General features: G+C 36.4%; 1 pseudogene; it reads left to right on the top strand.

Moving 5' to 3' along the window:
- Positions 1-16,841: 16,841 nt before the first annotated feature.
- LOC148034438 (uncharacterized) lies at positions 16,842-18,294 on the top strand (annotated as a pseudogene).
- Positions 18,295-18,672: the final 378 nt, after the last annotated feature.

Below are 18,672 nucleotides of genomic sequence, written 5' to 3'. Positions count from 1 at the left end.
GTCGATTGGATTTGCTCGAAGTAATGTGTCTTGCAAGTCCATTGGGCGCATTGATTCCAATCGAGTGTTTATGGGTGAATTCAACCCAACACAAAACTTTGACACCTGTTATGTCATATCCATTGGGGGTGCATACTTTAGGAGTGAAATAAACTTTGAATAATAGGCTTCAAGGGATAATCCTAGCTGCTTCAAGTCGTAGAATTCATTCATCTTTTGTGTGCGGTAGGCAGGTGGCAAATACCTCCCTCGCACAGCTTTCTTAAGCTTATTCCAGGTGACCGTCCCCTTCAAGATCACTTGGTCTCTGCACCACTGTTTCCACCAAAGTCTCGCTTCGCCTGTAAGCTTAAGTTTGGCAAGCATGGCTTGGTTAGCAGGTGCAGTTCCTGCTGCCTCAAAATAGTCCTCCATGGACTCAATCCAAATCTCGGCGTCAGCTTGAACAGTCCTTCCCTTGGCATCAAACTTGGGTGGCTTAATTTTCTTGAGAAGGAACTTCTTCTCTTGCATGTCAGCATTCATAGGTGTAGAAGGTGCCTGGCAATCAAGCCATACCACTTAGGTTATTTAGGTTATTGAGGAGCGTCATTAAGAAGAACCTGGCTTTTATACCAACTATAACGTGACCGCTCCTCAAATCGCGGGACACGTCTTAGCAGTCCATCGAGAGATATATCTAGAGGACGTCACTGGACACTCCCAAGGAATGACACAAGGTTTGCCAACTGGGGTCTCTCGAGTCTGCCCCGCAACGGAACTTATCCGGTCATTCCCACTAGGATCAACCTGATGTCCGGGTTCCTAGTTAACATTGTCTAAGGTCATAGTGTTGACTTTTTCCAAACGTTTCCTGTTAACATCTCCTTTGAGGAAAGCTCTCGGCTAACCGAGACCACCCTTCCGTAGGATAGACCCATTGGTCGCATCCACCTTGCTTCCCTTTGAGGGTTGTTTTAGTTATCTAATTACCTACCACATTATGCTTGACACATAAAAGCAGCTTCCTTAATTAACCTATTAGTCACAGGTTCCTTTACGTAATTTAGGCCACAGACACGAAGACAAGATAAAATAAGATCAAACACTTCCTTAACTTATCTTCAGATTAATGTTTGTCTCCCGTCCATACAGGAGAATTAAGTGTTCCTTTCTGCCTCCGCAGAAAAATCCTTCTGTCTCTTGGCAATAAAATCGGAAGGTTTATCCTTGCAAGATTCCACCTTGTAACTAGTATCAAGGCCTCGAGATCCCATCCCGAGTCACGTAGAACACTTGTGTAGGGCCCGGAGGCATTGGGATTTACGGCGGCCAATGCCCCCATTGGCACCCAAGTGTCCTCCTATGCCAAGTGATTTCCACGGAGAGACCTCTCGCGATGGGTTCGGTCCACATTCCTGGCGCGGATTCATAACCCCCTTGGTTAGGGTTTGGCGGCTCGCGGGGGGTAGCTATAGCGCCATCCTTCCTTAATTAATCCTTTTATGAATCCATCACAACTAAGGCAAAATGAGCCTATCATTTCCAATCAAGAAAATATCATTTTCTATATCAAGCAATCACTTTGCTTATAAACCACTCGTCCTTAGTAAGATCTCCTCTTACCAAGGAAACCATCCAATTCACTTAGAAATATCATTTTCAAAACAACCAAGCATAAGCCTTAATCAACATTCCATTTAGAGTCAGCTTACTAGCCTAGCTTAAACTAGGAGGATATCCACTTCCAATAATCTAAGACAAGATCATTTAAAACAACTCACAAGCACATGTGTTTAATCACTCAACTTCTTTTGAATCTCTCTTCCCCTTGGGTTTTATCCTAGGGTTCCAAGTTGTGAATTCTCGATTCTTTGCACATCTTTTAACATACTTGGTAATCTTTAAAACACATTAAATATATTCCAAGACTTGTCATACATTCTTTTCATCCTCTCTTATTACGATGCTATGCAAAATTTTGCCATCAAACTCATCTCCCGTGCACAAGGGTCGTTTAATAAACTGACACAATCTACGATCCTTAACTCCCTTCACATTTAGTCGATGACTTTTTTATCCTAATATGCATGCATTTGTGTGGCTTAAGTACATGAAAGCCTAAATTTCCATGCATTTGTGCATTTGCAAGCTAAGAACGGGAGCTATCATTTCATGTGTTTATTGTAATCACGGGTGCGAACCATGAATCCTAGATAACTGTTCATGTACTAGATTGGGTGGAAGCCTATTATTTTATGTGAAATATTGTAAAAACCTATCATTTCATGTGTGTAAACCTGGGCTTGATTCGTGTGTGCTGTGTTGGTTGCTCTGCTCATCCCTCCAGCATTACCGGTGGCTTGGACGCCTACACTTCCTGTGATTTTCTTCTTGGGAGCCATTCACCTCGCGGAGATTGGGTAGTCCGGTCCTTGATGGGTTTTGGGTAGATATGTTTGGTTGGGAAAGACCGCTGGATGGGGTTCATTGCCGAGAGAATGGTTTGGGTGACATGTGGCAGTTACTCTCTTTCTCTCTCTTCTTCTTCTTTTTCTCCTCTCCTCCTTTCTTTCTCCCTCTCTTCTTCTTCTACTCTCTTACTCTTGTCTTCTTCTCTCCTACTCTCTCTCCCTCTCCTTCTCCTTTCCTCTACTCTCTCTCTCTCCTTCTCTTCTTTTCCTTCTCTCTTATTTCTCTACTCTCTCTCCTTCTCTTCTTCTTCTCTTCTTCTATTACTCTCCCCTTCTTCTCTTCTCTTTCTCACTCCTTTTTCTATCTCCTATTCTTCTTCTCTCTTCTCTCTCTCCTTCTCTTCTTCTCCCTCTCCTTCTCTTCTTTTCTATTTCTCCTTCTCTTTCTCTCTTCTCTCCTTCTCCTTCTCTCTTAGACTCTCTCTCCTTCTCTTCTTCTCCCTCTCCTTCTCTTCTTCTCTCCCCTTCACTTCTTCTCTCTTCTCTCTTCTCTCCTTCTCCTTCTCTCTTCTCTCCTTCTCCTTCTCTTCTTCTTCTTTCCCTTTCCTCCTCTTCTCCTTCTTCTCTTCTCCTTTTCTCATTTTCTTCTTTTCTTCCTCTTCTCTCTCCTCTCCCTCTTCTCTTATCATTCTTTTCTTCTCCTTCTCTTCTTTTCTTCCTCTTCTCTCTCTTCTCTCTCTCTCTCTCTCTCCCTTCTTCCTCTTCTCTCCTTCTCCTTCTCTCCCTCTTCTCTCTCTTCTCTCTTCTTCCCCTTCTTCTTCTTCTTCTCTTCCTCTCTCTTCTCTCCCTCTTCCCTCTTCTTCTCCTCTCTCTCCCTCCTCCGTCCCTTCACACTTTTCACCCGGGGGGGGGGGGGGGACGCCTCTCGATGAGGAGGAGGAGGGTGGGTTTTAAGGGCGCAGCTGAATGCCGCCACTTGGGCGGCATGCCCCTCCCCTTTCTCCACATCACTCCCTCTCGCTCTCTCCCCGACGTACTGTCGGGGGGGGGGAGGGAAAGGGAAAGAAACAAAAATTTGAAAAAAAAGGAAGGAAATGTTATAAATAGGGTAAATAATTTGATGGAGAAGAAAATATCACTTGAAGGCCCTAAGAGACATTAGGAAATGTCAAAACAATACAAAGTTACTAAGTTGACAAGCACCTTTTCTCAAACAATTATGGAGGTCGTATGATATTACATAGATGACAAGTATATGCAATCTGTAACCTTGGAGACCCTCCAAGAGGCAACATAATCTTACTTGGTAAGCCTTTTGAAGACACATATCTTTGCACAATCCATGGAAAGCATGTAACAATTCATGGATAGAGATATGTATCTGGCTATGAGGATAAACACGATTGAAGTCCTTGCTTTTGTGTATGGTTTGGAAAAATCCATTTTGATAAGTGCACACTCATTACAATAAATCATTGTAAGTGCGAATATTATAAATGTTTATTGAGTAAATTGTTATTGTTGACATTGTTTTAATGGTTACGTGATAAACCCCCCAAAATTGTGCAAATTTAAGCACGCAAGTATGATCTTCATCTGCAACTCTTATGTAGTTTGATAATTTAACCTTGTAACTTCATCGTAAAATCTCAAGACAAGCATTGTAAAAGGTATGAATAGATATTATAAAGTCATGACCTTAAAGTATATGTGTGTTTCTTCTCCAAATTTGGAAGGTTGAGAAGTGAAAATAAAGGAATCTTCTTGTAAGGTGCAAGTAACCATGTAAAACAAAAGTCTTAAAGAAATGAAAAGGTGGAAATGAAGAGCCTTGCAATTTGTGGGAAAAGGTGGTTTGGGGAGTTACAACTTCTCTTCCTCTCCTTTATCTTATTCTTGCACGTATCTTCTTTTCTCTCTGGCATTGGCACAACTCTTGTTCTCTTTCCTTTCTTGTGCTTTCTTTCTTTATTTCTTCCATGGAAGAAGGAGAGAGTGAGGATGAAGATGATGGTCATATTTCTTGTGTGCCAGATTCTTGTGTGTATTAGCATGGCTTCTTGGTGAGAGCAAGGGTGTTTCTTGTAGGTTTTTGAGGGCACAGGCATTGTAGATGCCACTATGAGGCCTGCTCTCTTGGTAGATTCAGTGTTGTCTTTGGGCTATCATTACATGATAACATCTTACTATGATAGGATCTTATTATTAATTTTTAAAAATAATTATATGGATAGGGAGGGTGGAAGGGCATGTGAAAGGGTGCAAAGCCCAAGGGGATAAAGATGATGTTGATTTTGCTAAAGATGATAGTGATAAAGATGATTTGATGAGGATGATGAAAGTGAAGAAATTAGGAGCCTTGGGTGGTGGGCTAGGGGGGATGGGTTGATGTTAAAGTTGATGATGATGAAGATGAGCTTGAATTGAAAATTTGGTACTTGCAAATGAGATAATAAAGAGGTGAGAGTTGATGAGTCAAAAGAGGTGAGAGGGAAGTAAGAATAGAAATATGAAATGTGAGAATGAGAAATACATGAACTTATAAATATTATACAAGATAAGAGTATGTTCACACATGAGCATTAAAATAATTATAAGTAAGAAAATTAAAAATTTAATTCTACAAAACAATACAAAACTTGTGGTATGGATAAATATAATGTATTATTCTTTGATTTCAAGTCTATCATGAAATTGTATATGAAACTCACCTCCATGCAAAGCCGTGCCTACCATGAGGTCCTCTCCATTGTTCGGTCAATACCTACACTCCCTATTAAAGTTCAAGTTTCACATATGTTTAATAAGACCCAATACTTATTCATCATTGAGAATTTATCTACCAATCCATTTGGTATACAAATTTCAAGATCAAAGGTTAGAACCTTCATCTTCATTGAACTCTAAAGGGATTCAATTTCCTCCTTTGTTTATCCAACATTCATAATGAAAGCACATGTATAATGAAGAATGTTGAATCAAGTAACAAAATGTAATGCTAGTCTTAGGCATCCTACATAAGTATATGCCACTTCTATGCATATCATAAATATTATCCCAATATTCTTCAAAAGTAGATATCACAAACTCTTCACTTGTACCTTTGCAGATAAACATAAAAGGAAAATGACGTAGATTAATAGCTTTGAAAATATGCATGAAAACATGAATGGGCACAAATTAAGAAAGACCCACAAATTTGGAAACTTTGGAGGACTTCATGGAGCTATGAATATCATTAAATATCTTTGTTTCCAACAAATATATTGATCATTGATCAGAGTGCCACTCAATCAAATGAGGAACAATAAAGAAGTTCAACACTACCATATGGATTTAGAGATAGAGGAACAAACTAGGAAAGTCCCACAAATTTGAAAGATTTTGAGAACTTCATGGAGCTACGAATATCATTCAATATCTTTGTTGCCAACAAATATATTGACCATTGATCAGAGATGTGCCACTCAATCGAACAACACACAAGATAGGAAGTTGAACACTACCATATGGATTTATAGATATAGGTGAAATCTTTATACTCATAAAAACTATGTTTAAAGTTGAGAAGGCTTTGTGAAGTCTTGCTAGCCATGAAGGTCTTGCCCACATCAACATGGAAAAATTTATATGCTCCCGTCAAGGTCCTCAGGGGTCTTTCCTCTATTAAATTTTATGACACATATTTGTAAGGAAAAAAATTATAATTAGATAAAAATCATGATGCATATTATAGGGGGACATATAACCAAGAAAATGAGTATTATGATGGATAATTACAATTATATAGGAATACATGATGCATATTTTAGGGGGGAAGTTTCAAATTCTGTGTAGTTTATACATGTTGTACTATTGTTGCAAGACCATCATCTCTACCCTTCTCAAACCCAAGTAATCTACCTTTCCAAGTATATACATGTTGTACTATTGCTACAAGACCATCATGTCTAACCATCTCAAACCCAAGTAATCTACCTTTGATTATTTAATACTTCATGATGTATTATTCGATGAGAGCATGTTGCTCTTGGTTGCATACAGATCCATGAAACTTTTTTGAACGTTGCTTCTATCCATTCTACATGCTCATCCTTCATGTTATGGACACATATACAATTGGAAATGCATCTAAAGAGGTTTACAAGCTCATGTTTTACTTGATGTAGGGACTCAGAGGGAAATTGGTAAAGCGTTGGATGCACATGATTTGCAAGATATACTTATCATTACTGAGATAGTTCATGAGCTTGAGGATATGCCTTTAAAGGATGTTAGATGTGATGCCCTACAATCATTGATGATTTGCAGATGCCATCAAAATTACTTCAACAAGAAGAAAATTTTAGTTCTTGGGGGGAAGAAGGCAAATAGTTGATTTTAAAAAAGGGATAAATGGTGGCTAGAAGCACTTGATGACAATGGTGAGTTTAATGGTTGTAGAAGGAAAGATGTAGAGGAGGGATTTGATGGATAGATTCGTGAAGTGGAGATGCCAAAAGAAGAAGAAATTCTTAGAGAAGCACACAAAGAAAGCTTTCCATTGACTGTACACAATATGAAATGAGTTTCTAGATTAAAAGGGAGCATTGAGAGGAGGAAAAAAAAACTTGGCACTCTTTGGATGCCCTGTGAGTCCCATGTAGTATGGGGGTCATGTTGCTAAAGGTAAAAGTTTAGAGGGGGGAGAGGGTAAAGTGGAGATAGAGGGATAAGACTACTTATAATGGTCCCAATATGAAAAAGGGAGTGGATAAAATATGCACACCACCCCCTCTTCTATTGCTTTACCTCAAATGTCTTATATTAGGAAAATCATTAACTCCTAAGCTAAGGGTTTCTATTTGAGTTTATATTTTCCCTAATAAGGTCTCATAATATACAAGTGTATAGATATTATATACCTTTACTAAATATTTAAAACTAGTAAGATGTTAATAGGTAGTTTGGAATTGAGGCACAGTGAAGATCTTGGCTTCATATACTATATAAGATGTAGTCTAGAAGAGAACCACCTAACTTGATTTTGATTTAACCTTTGGAACTTTGAAACTTACAAACCTTGAATTTTGTTTAGTTATCCTATCAATTTAAGAAATATTTACTCTACTTTTCCACTTTTTTTTGGCTTTACACACTACATATTATGTAGTTTTTCTAAGATAACTAGTCAATTGGAAAACTCTTGATTCGGCCACTTATAACTACCATACTCATATCATTGTAATGAAGGAGACCTAGGAGAGAGAAGGAGAGCAGGGAGAGACGAGAGAGAAAGAGAAAGGAAATGAGAGAAGAAGAGAGAGAAATACTAGCAAAAGAGAGAGAAAGAAAGGAAAAGGGGTAGAAAGAGAAGGGAAGCCATAAAAGCTAGAAGGAAGGGTAAAAAGAGGCTTGATTATTGATAAAACTGATGCCTTAATTGGGTCTCTCAAAGCCTTGAATACCCTATCAATATAATTTGGTATTCTTGTGCTAACCGTGTCCTACCCATCTATCTCCTCTCTTTACATTCCGTATTGAACCCCCCTCTCCCCCGAAGGTTTTTGTCCTCAAAAACAAAAAAGAGAACTTATGGGTGTGGCTCAAAAAGGAAGGGGGGTTTAGAGATCTACTTTGTTCATCATTTCAAAGGAGAATATAGGTATGGGAAAGTACAATCTCATGTGGAATTGGGGCATAAAAATGTGTATATGATGCATACAATATGTGTAAGTTGTCTCAAACAGTCCTAGCTACTGTCCATGGGAGTTTATTCCCGGGAGAAAAAGTGCCAAAGGGGGAAGGCTAATGTGCTGAATCAGTGCCCTGGAGTGGCAAGGAGGGGAGGGTAGCAAGAGGAGGAGTGGCAGGAGGGCTAGGGAGGGGTAGGACAGCCAGCGCAAAATGCGTCGAAAATTACAGGGCTATCTTGCAGGCCTCTTGGGTAGCAAATCCCCCCAGTCCACCACTTGATCATAAGCTTGGGGGGTCAAGGAAGGAGTCTCGGGGCTGGTTGATGTCGGGAAGCACCGTCAAGCCAGTTTTTTTGGGATTTCTTTGGGCTGGCAGCCATGGCAGCTTGCAGGAGAAGAGAGAGAAAGAGGACTGAGGCAAAAAGTGATTGAGGTTTTGCCCTCTTCCAACTCTTGGGGCTCTAAACTTGGCTTGGAACCCTTAAAATTTGCATGAAAAGAAGCGATGACCTGCTATTTTAACTGTTTTACCTCCAGATATGTCTGAGTCTCCAACCATAGCTCCTGCTTGCTCCAAAAAGCTAAAGTTAACTACAGTCCTTGTTGTACCTGTACCTATAAGTTGAGTAACTAGGGTTTTTGGGATTTGAAAAGGGAGAAAGGGGAAAGAGGAAAAGGACCAAAGCTTGAAGCTCTAATACCACTTGTAATGAAAGAAGCTGAGAGGAGAGAGAAGGAGAGCTGAGGAGAGAGAAAGAGAACAAGAAGAAGAAGGAAGAAGACTACAAGAGGAGAGAGAAAGAGAGAAAAGAGGAGAGAAGGGAGAAGGAAGCCATGGAAGCTGGAGATTAAGGTGAAGAGTGTGATCTTGATAATAACTAGTTGCCCTAATCTGGGGCTTTTACACCATAAATACCTCGGTCAGTGTGACGGGGTGTCTAAACCCTAGTCAGTGTGTATCCCGCTTGTTACAACTTCATTGGCACTCTATGGTCTCAAACAATCTTCACAAGCTTTGTATCAAAAAATTGATCTCTTCCTTACAGAACAAGGTTTTATCTCTTGTTCTTCAAATCCTAGCCTATATGTCAAGCGCTACAATGATATTTTTGTTATTCTTCCTTTATATGTGGATGATACCGTATTTCTTTCAAAAAATGTCAACCTTCTTCGACAAGTAAAGAAGGTTCTATCTTCTTCATTTCACATGGTGGATCTTGGAGACATACACTCATGTCTTGGAATTTAGATTCAATGCTATCAAGAAAAGGCATTTTATTACTACATCAAACAAAGTTATTGAAGTTATTATTCAAAAGTTTGGTATGGGTTCTGCACATCTTGTAGAACTCCTTGTCTTATGAGCTCTACTAAAAACTCTCACTTTCTGTAGAATGATGGACAATTAGCATTACATCAACCTTATGCTAATCTTATTGGATGTCTTCAATTTGTTGGCTTAAATTCTCACCCTTACATTCTTTTTGTTGAAAAGTTTCCTAGAAAATATCCTAGTTCTCCATGCCTTATCATTGGATTGTAGCTAAACAACTTTCAAGTATTTGAAAGGCACTAAATATTTTGGGTTGGCTTATCGATGCCAACAAAACTCTGAATCTCTACATTTACTTCAACTTTTGGGTTATACAAATGCACACTAGGCAAGCTCTCACTTATCTATGTATTCTACAAGTGGAAATTATTTCTTTATCAATGGTTGTCATGTTTCTTTGGACAAGCAAGAAACATTGATTTATTGTTGTTTCCACTATAGAGCCTGAATATGTAGCTGCATCTTTAGCAGCTTGAGAGTTAGTCTCTAGCTTTGAAAATTTCTATCAGATATTGGCCATCTTCGTCTCTCCAACACACCACTTTGATGTGATAACCAAAGTGCTATTAGTCTTGCTAAAGACTATGCTCAACATAACAAGTCTAAACATATTGTAGTGGATTATCATTACATTCAATATGAAGTAAAGAAAGGCACAATCATGATTAAAAATTGTCCAAGTGATCAGATGATTGGAGATATATTCACCAAAGGACTCAATGAAGCACGCTTCATTTTGCTTTGCTCGGAACTTGGAGTTGTCTCAACTTCAATATTTGGGAATTAATCCACCATGACATTGTAGTGTCGTTGTACATACTCCTTGTAGGGACTATACACTCCACATATGCACATAGACCTCATACCTCTTGGTCATCTTTGCACATACATATTTAGTTTCACTTCACATGCATGAATTCACTTTACATGCACACAATAATCCTTCTTGATCATGTTTGTATATTTGTATATAAGAGCTCGAGTTTTTCCCTTGTGCTCCCCAAGGGTTTTTTCATCCTGAGCTAGAGACATTTATTTGAGTGGGGGTGTTAGAGCTATATATATCTCACCCTATCTAGAGTAAGTGTCACCTATATATATGTAGATTGTGATCAATATGAAATAGTATTTGGGAGTGTATGTGGTGTGTCTCTTCTCTCTCTCTCTCTCTCTCTCTCTCTCTCTCTCTCTCTCTCTCTCTCTCTCTCTCTCTCTCTCTCTCTCCCATCTCTACATATCTTCTCTCTCTACATCTCAACAACAAGCTCGTGCATTGTGGCCACTGATGTCACTCTCTGGATGTTAGTAATTAGCACCTTGCTTCATCTTCTTGTCTATTAGAAATCATCTAAGCTCTATCTCCCTCTCTCACACAAATAGAGGGTTTGTATTCTATCCAAATAGAGATTCTTTGTGGTATCTTTGATAATTTTCCTCTCACACACACACACACACACACTCTCTCTCTCTCTCTCTCTCTCTCTCTCTCTCTCTCTCTCTCTCTCTCTCTCTCTCTCTCTCTCTCTCTCTCTCTCTCTCTCTCTCTCTCTCTCTCTCTCGTAAAACCTCAATTGAGATCTCTCCAAAAATACAGATTGGTGGATATCTTTGTCAATTCTAAAACCTTCCTTGAGACACTTGTTGAATGCAACCACCACTTATTATCATATCCTTCTAATGAAACTAGCTCTCTCTCAAGGCTAACATGACAAATATTTTATAACATACATCGAGATATGTAATATTTTTTCGTATATTTTTAAATTCTCAAATTATTTATTTATTATGTGTGTTGCAACCTTGATTGATGTATATAAAACTTGGATACTGAGGTATATTAAAGCTTAATTGAGGTATATAAGACCTAGATCGAGGTATATAAAGCCTTGATTGATATATATAAAACGTGGATCAAGGACTATTAAACCTCCATTGAGGTATATAAAACCTAGACGGAGGTATATTGAACGTTAGCCCAGGCATTATATGTTAGAAGTGGTCATATCACAGGTTCAAAGGCACCCATGGCCTAGTTGATGGGCACTCTCTTTATTCCTTATGTGATAATTGGCCTGCCTATTTTGTGGTAGGACAACTCTTTTATTTTTATCTATAAAGGAGGGAGTGTTGCCATAGTCCATTATCCATTCATGTACTTGCAAAATCTTGGTATGGAGAGAGGAAACTTATAGAGTATATGAGTCGATTCTCAACCACTATACTCTTGTCATAGTGGATACCTATTTTTAGTTACATCTTGTGCATTGTCTCTTTCATTGATCTTGTATATTTCATCATTTAGTTGCATGTTTTTCTTTTTGAACATGGTATAAAATGTTTAGGTTTATGGAATGAGGTGTACATAACCTATTTGCATGCTTGCGATTGATAGTTCGTGGCATTTGTGTAGAGATCCTATGTTACTTGGTGTGTTGGTGGCTAGTCATATGCATTGTCTGTTGGTTCACATGTTTGCTTATTGTGATTATCCTTGTAGGTTGTCAGCACTATTTCTCTTGATGATACTTGCCTCATTGACTTGAATGGGTGTTGTGTGTCAACATGCGTATTGTTGACGTGTACTAATGATCACAAGGAACTTTAGACACTTATCCATATAGTTAAAAAAGAGAAATTTTCTAGATACTTATCAAAATATCTAGAAAAAGTCTCAACTAGTAAAAGTGGAACACTTAAAAAGTTAGTGATATAGTAAAATATTCCTATATAGGAATTTCAAAATTTTCTAGTTATCAATGTAGTAAAATTTTACTATTTAAACAAACTAGTTAGAACTAATGATATTGTATTTTTTATACATAAGAAAACTAGTTGCAATCATGTAGATAGTTTTAAGAATTCCTATTATGGTAGAAAATACAAATTAAAATAATGGAAAGAATTAAAATAATTTATCTTCATTAATAAAGAGATCAATTCAAGATACATATATCTTCAATACTCAAAAGTTTATTGTGATTTTTTGTGACATGAATTTTCTCTCTATAAAGTAACCAATCCACAAGAGACTTTCTCATGGCTAGCAATGTTTGCTCATTGCATCCTCCTAAAAAGGTAGGGTCTCTCTTAGTAACACCATATGTAGATTTTAATGATGCATATAGCTTATCAATGGAAAGGATGTATAAATATTTGAGGAGGAGGATTTCTTGGTCCTCCTCTTCAAAAGGCATTAACAACTTGCATTTTAAAAATATAACATAGATTTGTGTGCTACTACATCATAAGTTAATTAGCTACTATATAGTCTTAATATTTAATAACATTGAGTTATGAATGAAGTTCTTGATGGTCATTCTACATTAGAAGGATCCACACTTTTTGATGGCTCAACATAGTTAATAGTCTATAGTATAGACAAGAAAATAAAGTTAACAAAATTAAATCATGCCACATTTAGTAAAAAGAAATGCAAAGAAGAACCTTAGATAATTTCTTATTTTTACCCTGACTCTCCTTTTGTTGTTGCTTGCTTTGCTGCATTTTCTCGCTCATCTTATCATAACAAGTTTGTAATTAGATATGATTTATTAATTACATGTATTAAAGTAAAAGATCAAGAGATGGCTAACATACCTTTCGTACATGAAGACTTTTCTGTGCAACTTCAAGGTCCTTAGGATCTTGGATCATATCTTGAGGAAGAGAGTGTTCACTACTACATGAACCCTATAATATAAGAAAAGTAAAACACAAAAATAAAATATCTTTTTATTTTAAAAGTACACAAAAATCAAGAACACATGTATATATTTCTTATATAGATGGAATTTCTTATAATAGCTTCATAAAACTATGATCTGAGTTTAAATAGTTCTAAAACATAGGTTAAGTGTTAGAGACTATCAAATGAAAAAAGACTATAAACCAAATTATACTAGCCATTTCATTATCTTTTTTATATTTGTCAAAAGCAAAAATAGAAACAAGAGGGACCATCATTGTGTGATTCCAACTAGTACAAGCAAGAAAATTGAAGTCAATATCAAAAACTTAAAAATTTCTCACAATATTTAAATGAGTGAACAATGTACATACATGTGTTGTACTATTCTTGGAAAAGATACATTGATCTTCCACCATAAGCTATGGATAATACATCTTATCACATGTATCCTAAAATTTTAGAGAAAATATAATGAAATGTAGATATACCTAAGAAACTTAAAAAGAAATTATTATAATGAAAATAAAGATAATAAAATTTATACAATAGAAAAAGTAGCACTTGAGATGAAAAATGATAAATCTTACCAGTTTTTGTTGCATATCTAGTTGCTTGAAGCTACGATTCTCCTATAATAAAAGCATAATTGTGACAATTAGTACTAATTCCATATGTATATAACCTATGCTGAGAAAATTTTGATAAAAAAATATGCTTACCAAATATATCCACCAAAGATGATATTTTACTCTTGAGTTTCTTTCTAAGATTTTGAGTAACAAAAAGATAGTACATATATGCATCCTCCTTTTCGCCAAGGTAAGTAGCACCAGGAAACTCAAGGGGTAAAATTTTATCATAGTTTTGATCTATGATCTCTAAAATTTATTATTCTTAAACCACAAATCCTTGCCAATCTCATGGATCTTGACCCAATTGTACACTTTTGTATGATTAACACAATACATAACATTTTGTATATTTGGATAGTATTTTAGTAAAAATGGTTTTCTAAACTCATCTTGGTCTTCTCAACTAATCCTTTTAGGTGGTTTGGAAATCTGTTCATATGTAGGAGTCTTCATCAAAGGCACATCCCCTATTTGTATACTATTGATTTGCTTTGGAGGTGGTAACTAGACTCTTTTACTTTTTATTAAAACAGGTATACTCATGCTCATTGTTTGTTCAAAACTATCATTCTTTGATTTTAGTTCCTCAATTGTTTCTTTAGAGTGATGATAGTTTGCATCATTGAATCTAGAGTTTTTTAACTCGGGGAGGCCATGAGACAAGCTTATAAAATTAAATCAAAAAATTATGTTAATATTCAACCAATAAAAAATCATTCAATCATATAAAAAGAATACAACAATGATCACACACTCTTTTTCTCTCTTTAAATGATTTTTAAAAATTCAATGGGCTTTTAAGTTTTAAAGAAAAACACCATATAGCAATACAACATACAACTATACAAATCATGAGACAAGCTAAAATCAAACAACAGATAAGCTAAAATCAAATTTAAAATTTTACATGCTAGTATTCCTCAAAAAAGAGATTATATATATATGTTAATATTCAACCAATAAAAAATCATGTTAATATTCAAACAATAAAAAATTATGTTAATATTCAACCAATAAAAAATCATTGAATCATATAAAAAGAATACAACAATGATCACACACTCTTTTTCTCTCTCTTTAAATGATTTTTTAAAATTCAATGGGCTTTTAAGTTTTAAAGAAAAACACCATATAGCAATACAACATACAACTATACAAACCATGAGACAAGCTAAAATCAAACAATAGATAAGCTAAAATCAAATTTAAAATTTTACATGCTAGTATTCCTAAAAAAAGAGATTATATATATATGTTAATCTTCTTCAAAAGCAAAAAAATATCTCATTCTTTATGAAAAGATACAATAATAATCACACATGCACACATACACACACAGAGAGAAAGGTCAAACTACCTATACATGAGACACAACATGAGCTATATCCACAAGATATCGTCCTAATATACAAACACCCATAGATACATCATTATGATATACACAATAGAGTGGCAATCAAATACTGATTTGCATTATGAGCAATGCCACTAGCACCCATTTGGATGTCCAAGAATGCAACACACACACTCTCTAAAGTAGTCAAGATACATCAGAACATCTATAGAATTGAATTGATAATGTTACTCTCCTTCTCTTTATAACTTCAAAGTTTGACATTACCATGCTATAGAAGTTCCAATCCCTCCTTATATCTTCATCAATATCAATTCTCCATGTACTTCTACAACTATTGCACTTCAACCATGACAATTTGCACCTTTTTTCTTCATAATTTATCTCTCTTCTCATTGCATGAATGTACTCTCCATCCATTTCATCATCATGTTTTCTCGCCAACACAATATCATGTTTCTCTAACCAAGGAGGTATACAACCAATTGCCCCTATTTGTAATAATCTTGTTCTTTGAATTAGATCTTTTTACTCATATACAAAAATTATATTATGTAAAGGTAAAGAAGCAAACTTATGCAACAAAGACATCAATGGTCTTATATAATCCCACATAAATGAAAGTCGTTGAGTTTGTAGTACACTCATTTCCATGATTGGATCTATAAGTAAGCATTCTTCATTTTATTTTACAGCTATGCATTGCTTGTAATATTTACCACTAAAAAATCTGTAATACTCTCCATTCCATTGAATGGAAAAAAATTAGTGAGTCTTGCTTTCCAATGACCTATCCTTTCTAACGTTCTACAAAAAGTGTATATTCTTACCAGGATGTAATCTCTTATCTTCTATATTTCTACATTATAAAGAATTCTTCTATATGTGGTAACTAGATGTCCTACTGGTGCATTCTCTTGGAGACCATAGAATTTTGTGACATATTTTTGTTCTTCTAATGAAAGAGGCCTATGGTTTCTTCTCTCTTTTGTGATTAAAGTGTCTTTTTCATGCATCATTATGTTACAAGGATATTGGGAATCATCTCTTTCAAGAAGTTTCCATGTCTCCTTTTCCTTCTCAATTCAAGAAACCTCCACAATGCCATTCTCATGAAATGAATAATAGCACGGTGTCTAATAACCAGTGAAGGCATAACCCTCATGTAAAACAAGACATGTATGTTCTTGGATAAGCATTCTTTCATGTGGCAAAAGCCCATCTACTTCCATTTCTAATAACTTAGATAATGAAGTGAAGAATGTCCTCTTATAATAATTTACATAAGATATTTTGTTAAAGTGATTATTTGTCTTCACCACTATATATAATGCTACCATCTGCTCAAAGTCACAACACTAATAGACATAATGTGAGAGATGCCTCAATATGTCATCTTGTTGTTCTCCATTTCTTGCAATACATTCTAAGAGCGAAGAAGTAGCACCAAAGCCTTCTTCCTTTTGAACTCTCCGACTATCCTCCTCTTCCTCTCCACAAGTCATTTATGGGTGCTTGCATGCTATGGCAAGCCAATATATTAATGTATTACCTTTCTTTTCATCAATTTAATATTCACCAACACATTGTTGTGGATCCTTACTGCATTAAACAAGTTAGCTGATCATGACGCTCAGCACATTCCTATGGAAGACTTGGAATGGGTTGTAGAGACACTGTCACCTAAAGGTATCTCTCTATGTCTACCTTACCTGTATGACACTGACTTGCAATAGAAAACTGCGGTTTGCAAGGAATATGCCAAGATGTTTGGCACATTGACATCTCTTCACAATGACCTTATGACTCCTCATCTTGCAAAGATTGTTGCCAATATTGTGAGGTGACTTAGTGATCCAAATTCCAGCATCAGGGATACTTGTGTTGATGCAATGGGAACTTTAGCTACCAAAGCTTCCTCTGTAGCATGTTTAGTTGCAACAAATAGTGGTAGTGAGAGTGGAGCCATAACTATTTTCTCTAGGCCTCTTGGCCAAGCCCTTGTTTGAGTTTGATCCTCTCAATGAGAAAAATAGAGTTTAGGCTAGGGCAACCATATTCTTGGTAGGAGTGATAGAAAATTTTAGGGATTTTCCTATTCACTCTTTGCAACGGCTTTGCCCTCACATTATTAAGTTGGTGAATGGTATAACTTTCATTGCCAGGGCTACACTATTGTTAATTATAGCAAGCATTGTCCAAGAAACTTGCTCTTAATCCTATATAACTATGGGCAAGTATTCCTCTGAATAATTTAATTAAGTACATTCTCCCATCTTAATCTTGCACACAATTAAGTTATCTTTTGTTCTTGTTGGTTTCTTATGAAGGTAGGTGGAGCTACATCACATGAATTCCTAGCTATGCTAATGGCCTATATACTTGACTCCCTTAAAAGTAATGACTCAGCAAAACGAGGAAGGCTACCTCAAAAACTCTTACATGCATGGCTTCTAGCTCTCTAGTCATCCTTCCCTTGGCTCCTTTAAGATCTAAGCTCTTAAAGCTCTTGAGGCTTGCCAAATTTACAAGGTTAGTTTCTTTCAGTCATCTTCCAATTGTGATGTCATCCTTATTATGAGGACATGACATTCTTAAGGAGGGTTGCTGAACCCATGCTCTCAAATATCATATTAAACCAGCTAGGGATAATGTGTTTCGAACCTTGCAAGTTTGGAAAAGATTATCAAGCACAGAATCATGATCAAATGCTTTTATTATGAAGGGTAATAGTCAATGATTCTTTTGATACATTTTCTATAATGTACATTAATTATGTGTTAACAGATGCACCATATTTTTGTAGCCTTCAATCTCTAATATTGTAACCCATGGTTCTCATCCGAAGAGCTATGGGCAAGGCTACACTACTATTATTAGTCTCATAGCAACCATTGTCTAGGTAACTTGCTCTTAATCCTAGATAACTATGGGCAACAAGCATTCATGTGAATAATTCAATTACGTGCATCCTCCTCCCTTAATCTCACACTCAATTAAGTTAGCTTTTGTTCTAGCTCATTTATTGTGAAGGTAGGTGGAGGTACATTACATGAATGCCTGGCTATGCTAATGGCCTATGTACTTGACTACCTTAAAAGCAATGAGTGGGCAACAAGAAAGGCTACCTCAAAAACTCTTACATGCATGGCTTATAGCTTTGGTCCTTCCCTTGGCTCCTTTAAGATCCAAGATATTGAAGCTCTTGAGGCTTGTTGATTCGACAAGGTCAGTTTCTTTCAGTCATCTTTCAATTGCATTGTCATCCTTATGAGGACAGGACAATCTTAAGGAGGGTTGTTGAGCCCATACTCTCAAAATTTAGGTTACAAAAGTTAGGGATATTGTGGTTCAAACCTTGTAAGTTTGGAAAAGATTGCCGAGTTCAAACTCAAGATTAGATGCTTCTACTGTCAAGGATAGCAGTCAATGCTTCTTTTGATACATTTTCTATAATGTACATTAATTATGTGTTCGAAGATGCACCATATTTTTCCAGCCTTCAATTTCTAAGATTGTAACCCTGGTCCTCATCCCAGAGAGCTATGTCCAAGACTCCACTATTACCAATCATAGCTAGCATTGTCCAAGTAACTT

This window comes from Lygodium microphyllum, chromosome 6 (genome assembly GCF_053477565.2).
Source record: "Lygodium microphyllum isolate KBCC chromosome 6, Lygodium_microphyllum_v1.1.10, whole genome shotgun sequence".
Lineage (NCBI taxonomy): Eukaryota > Viridiplantae > Streptophyta > Polypodiopsida > Schizaeales > Lygodiaceae > Lygodium > Lygodium microphyllum.
The sequence above is the reverse complement of the archived record's forward strand: the minus strand, read 5'-3'. Positions and strand labels throughout refer to the sequence as shown.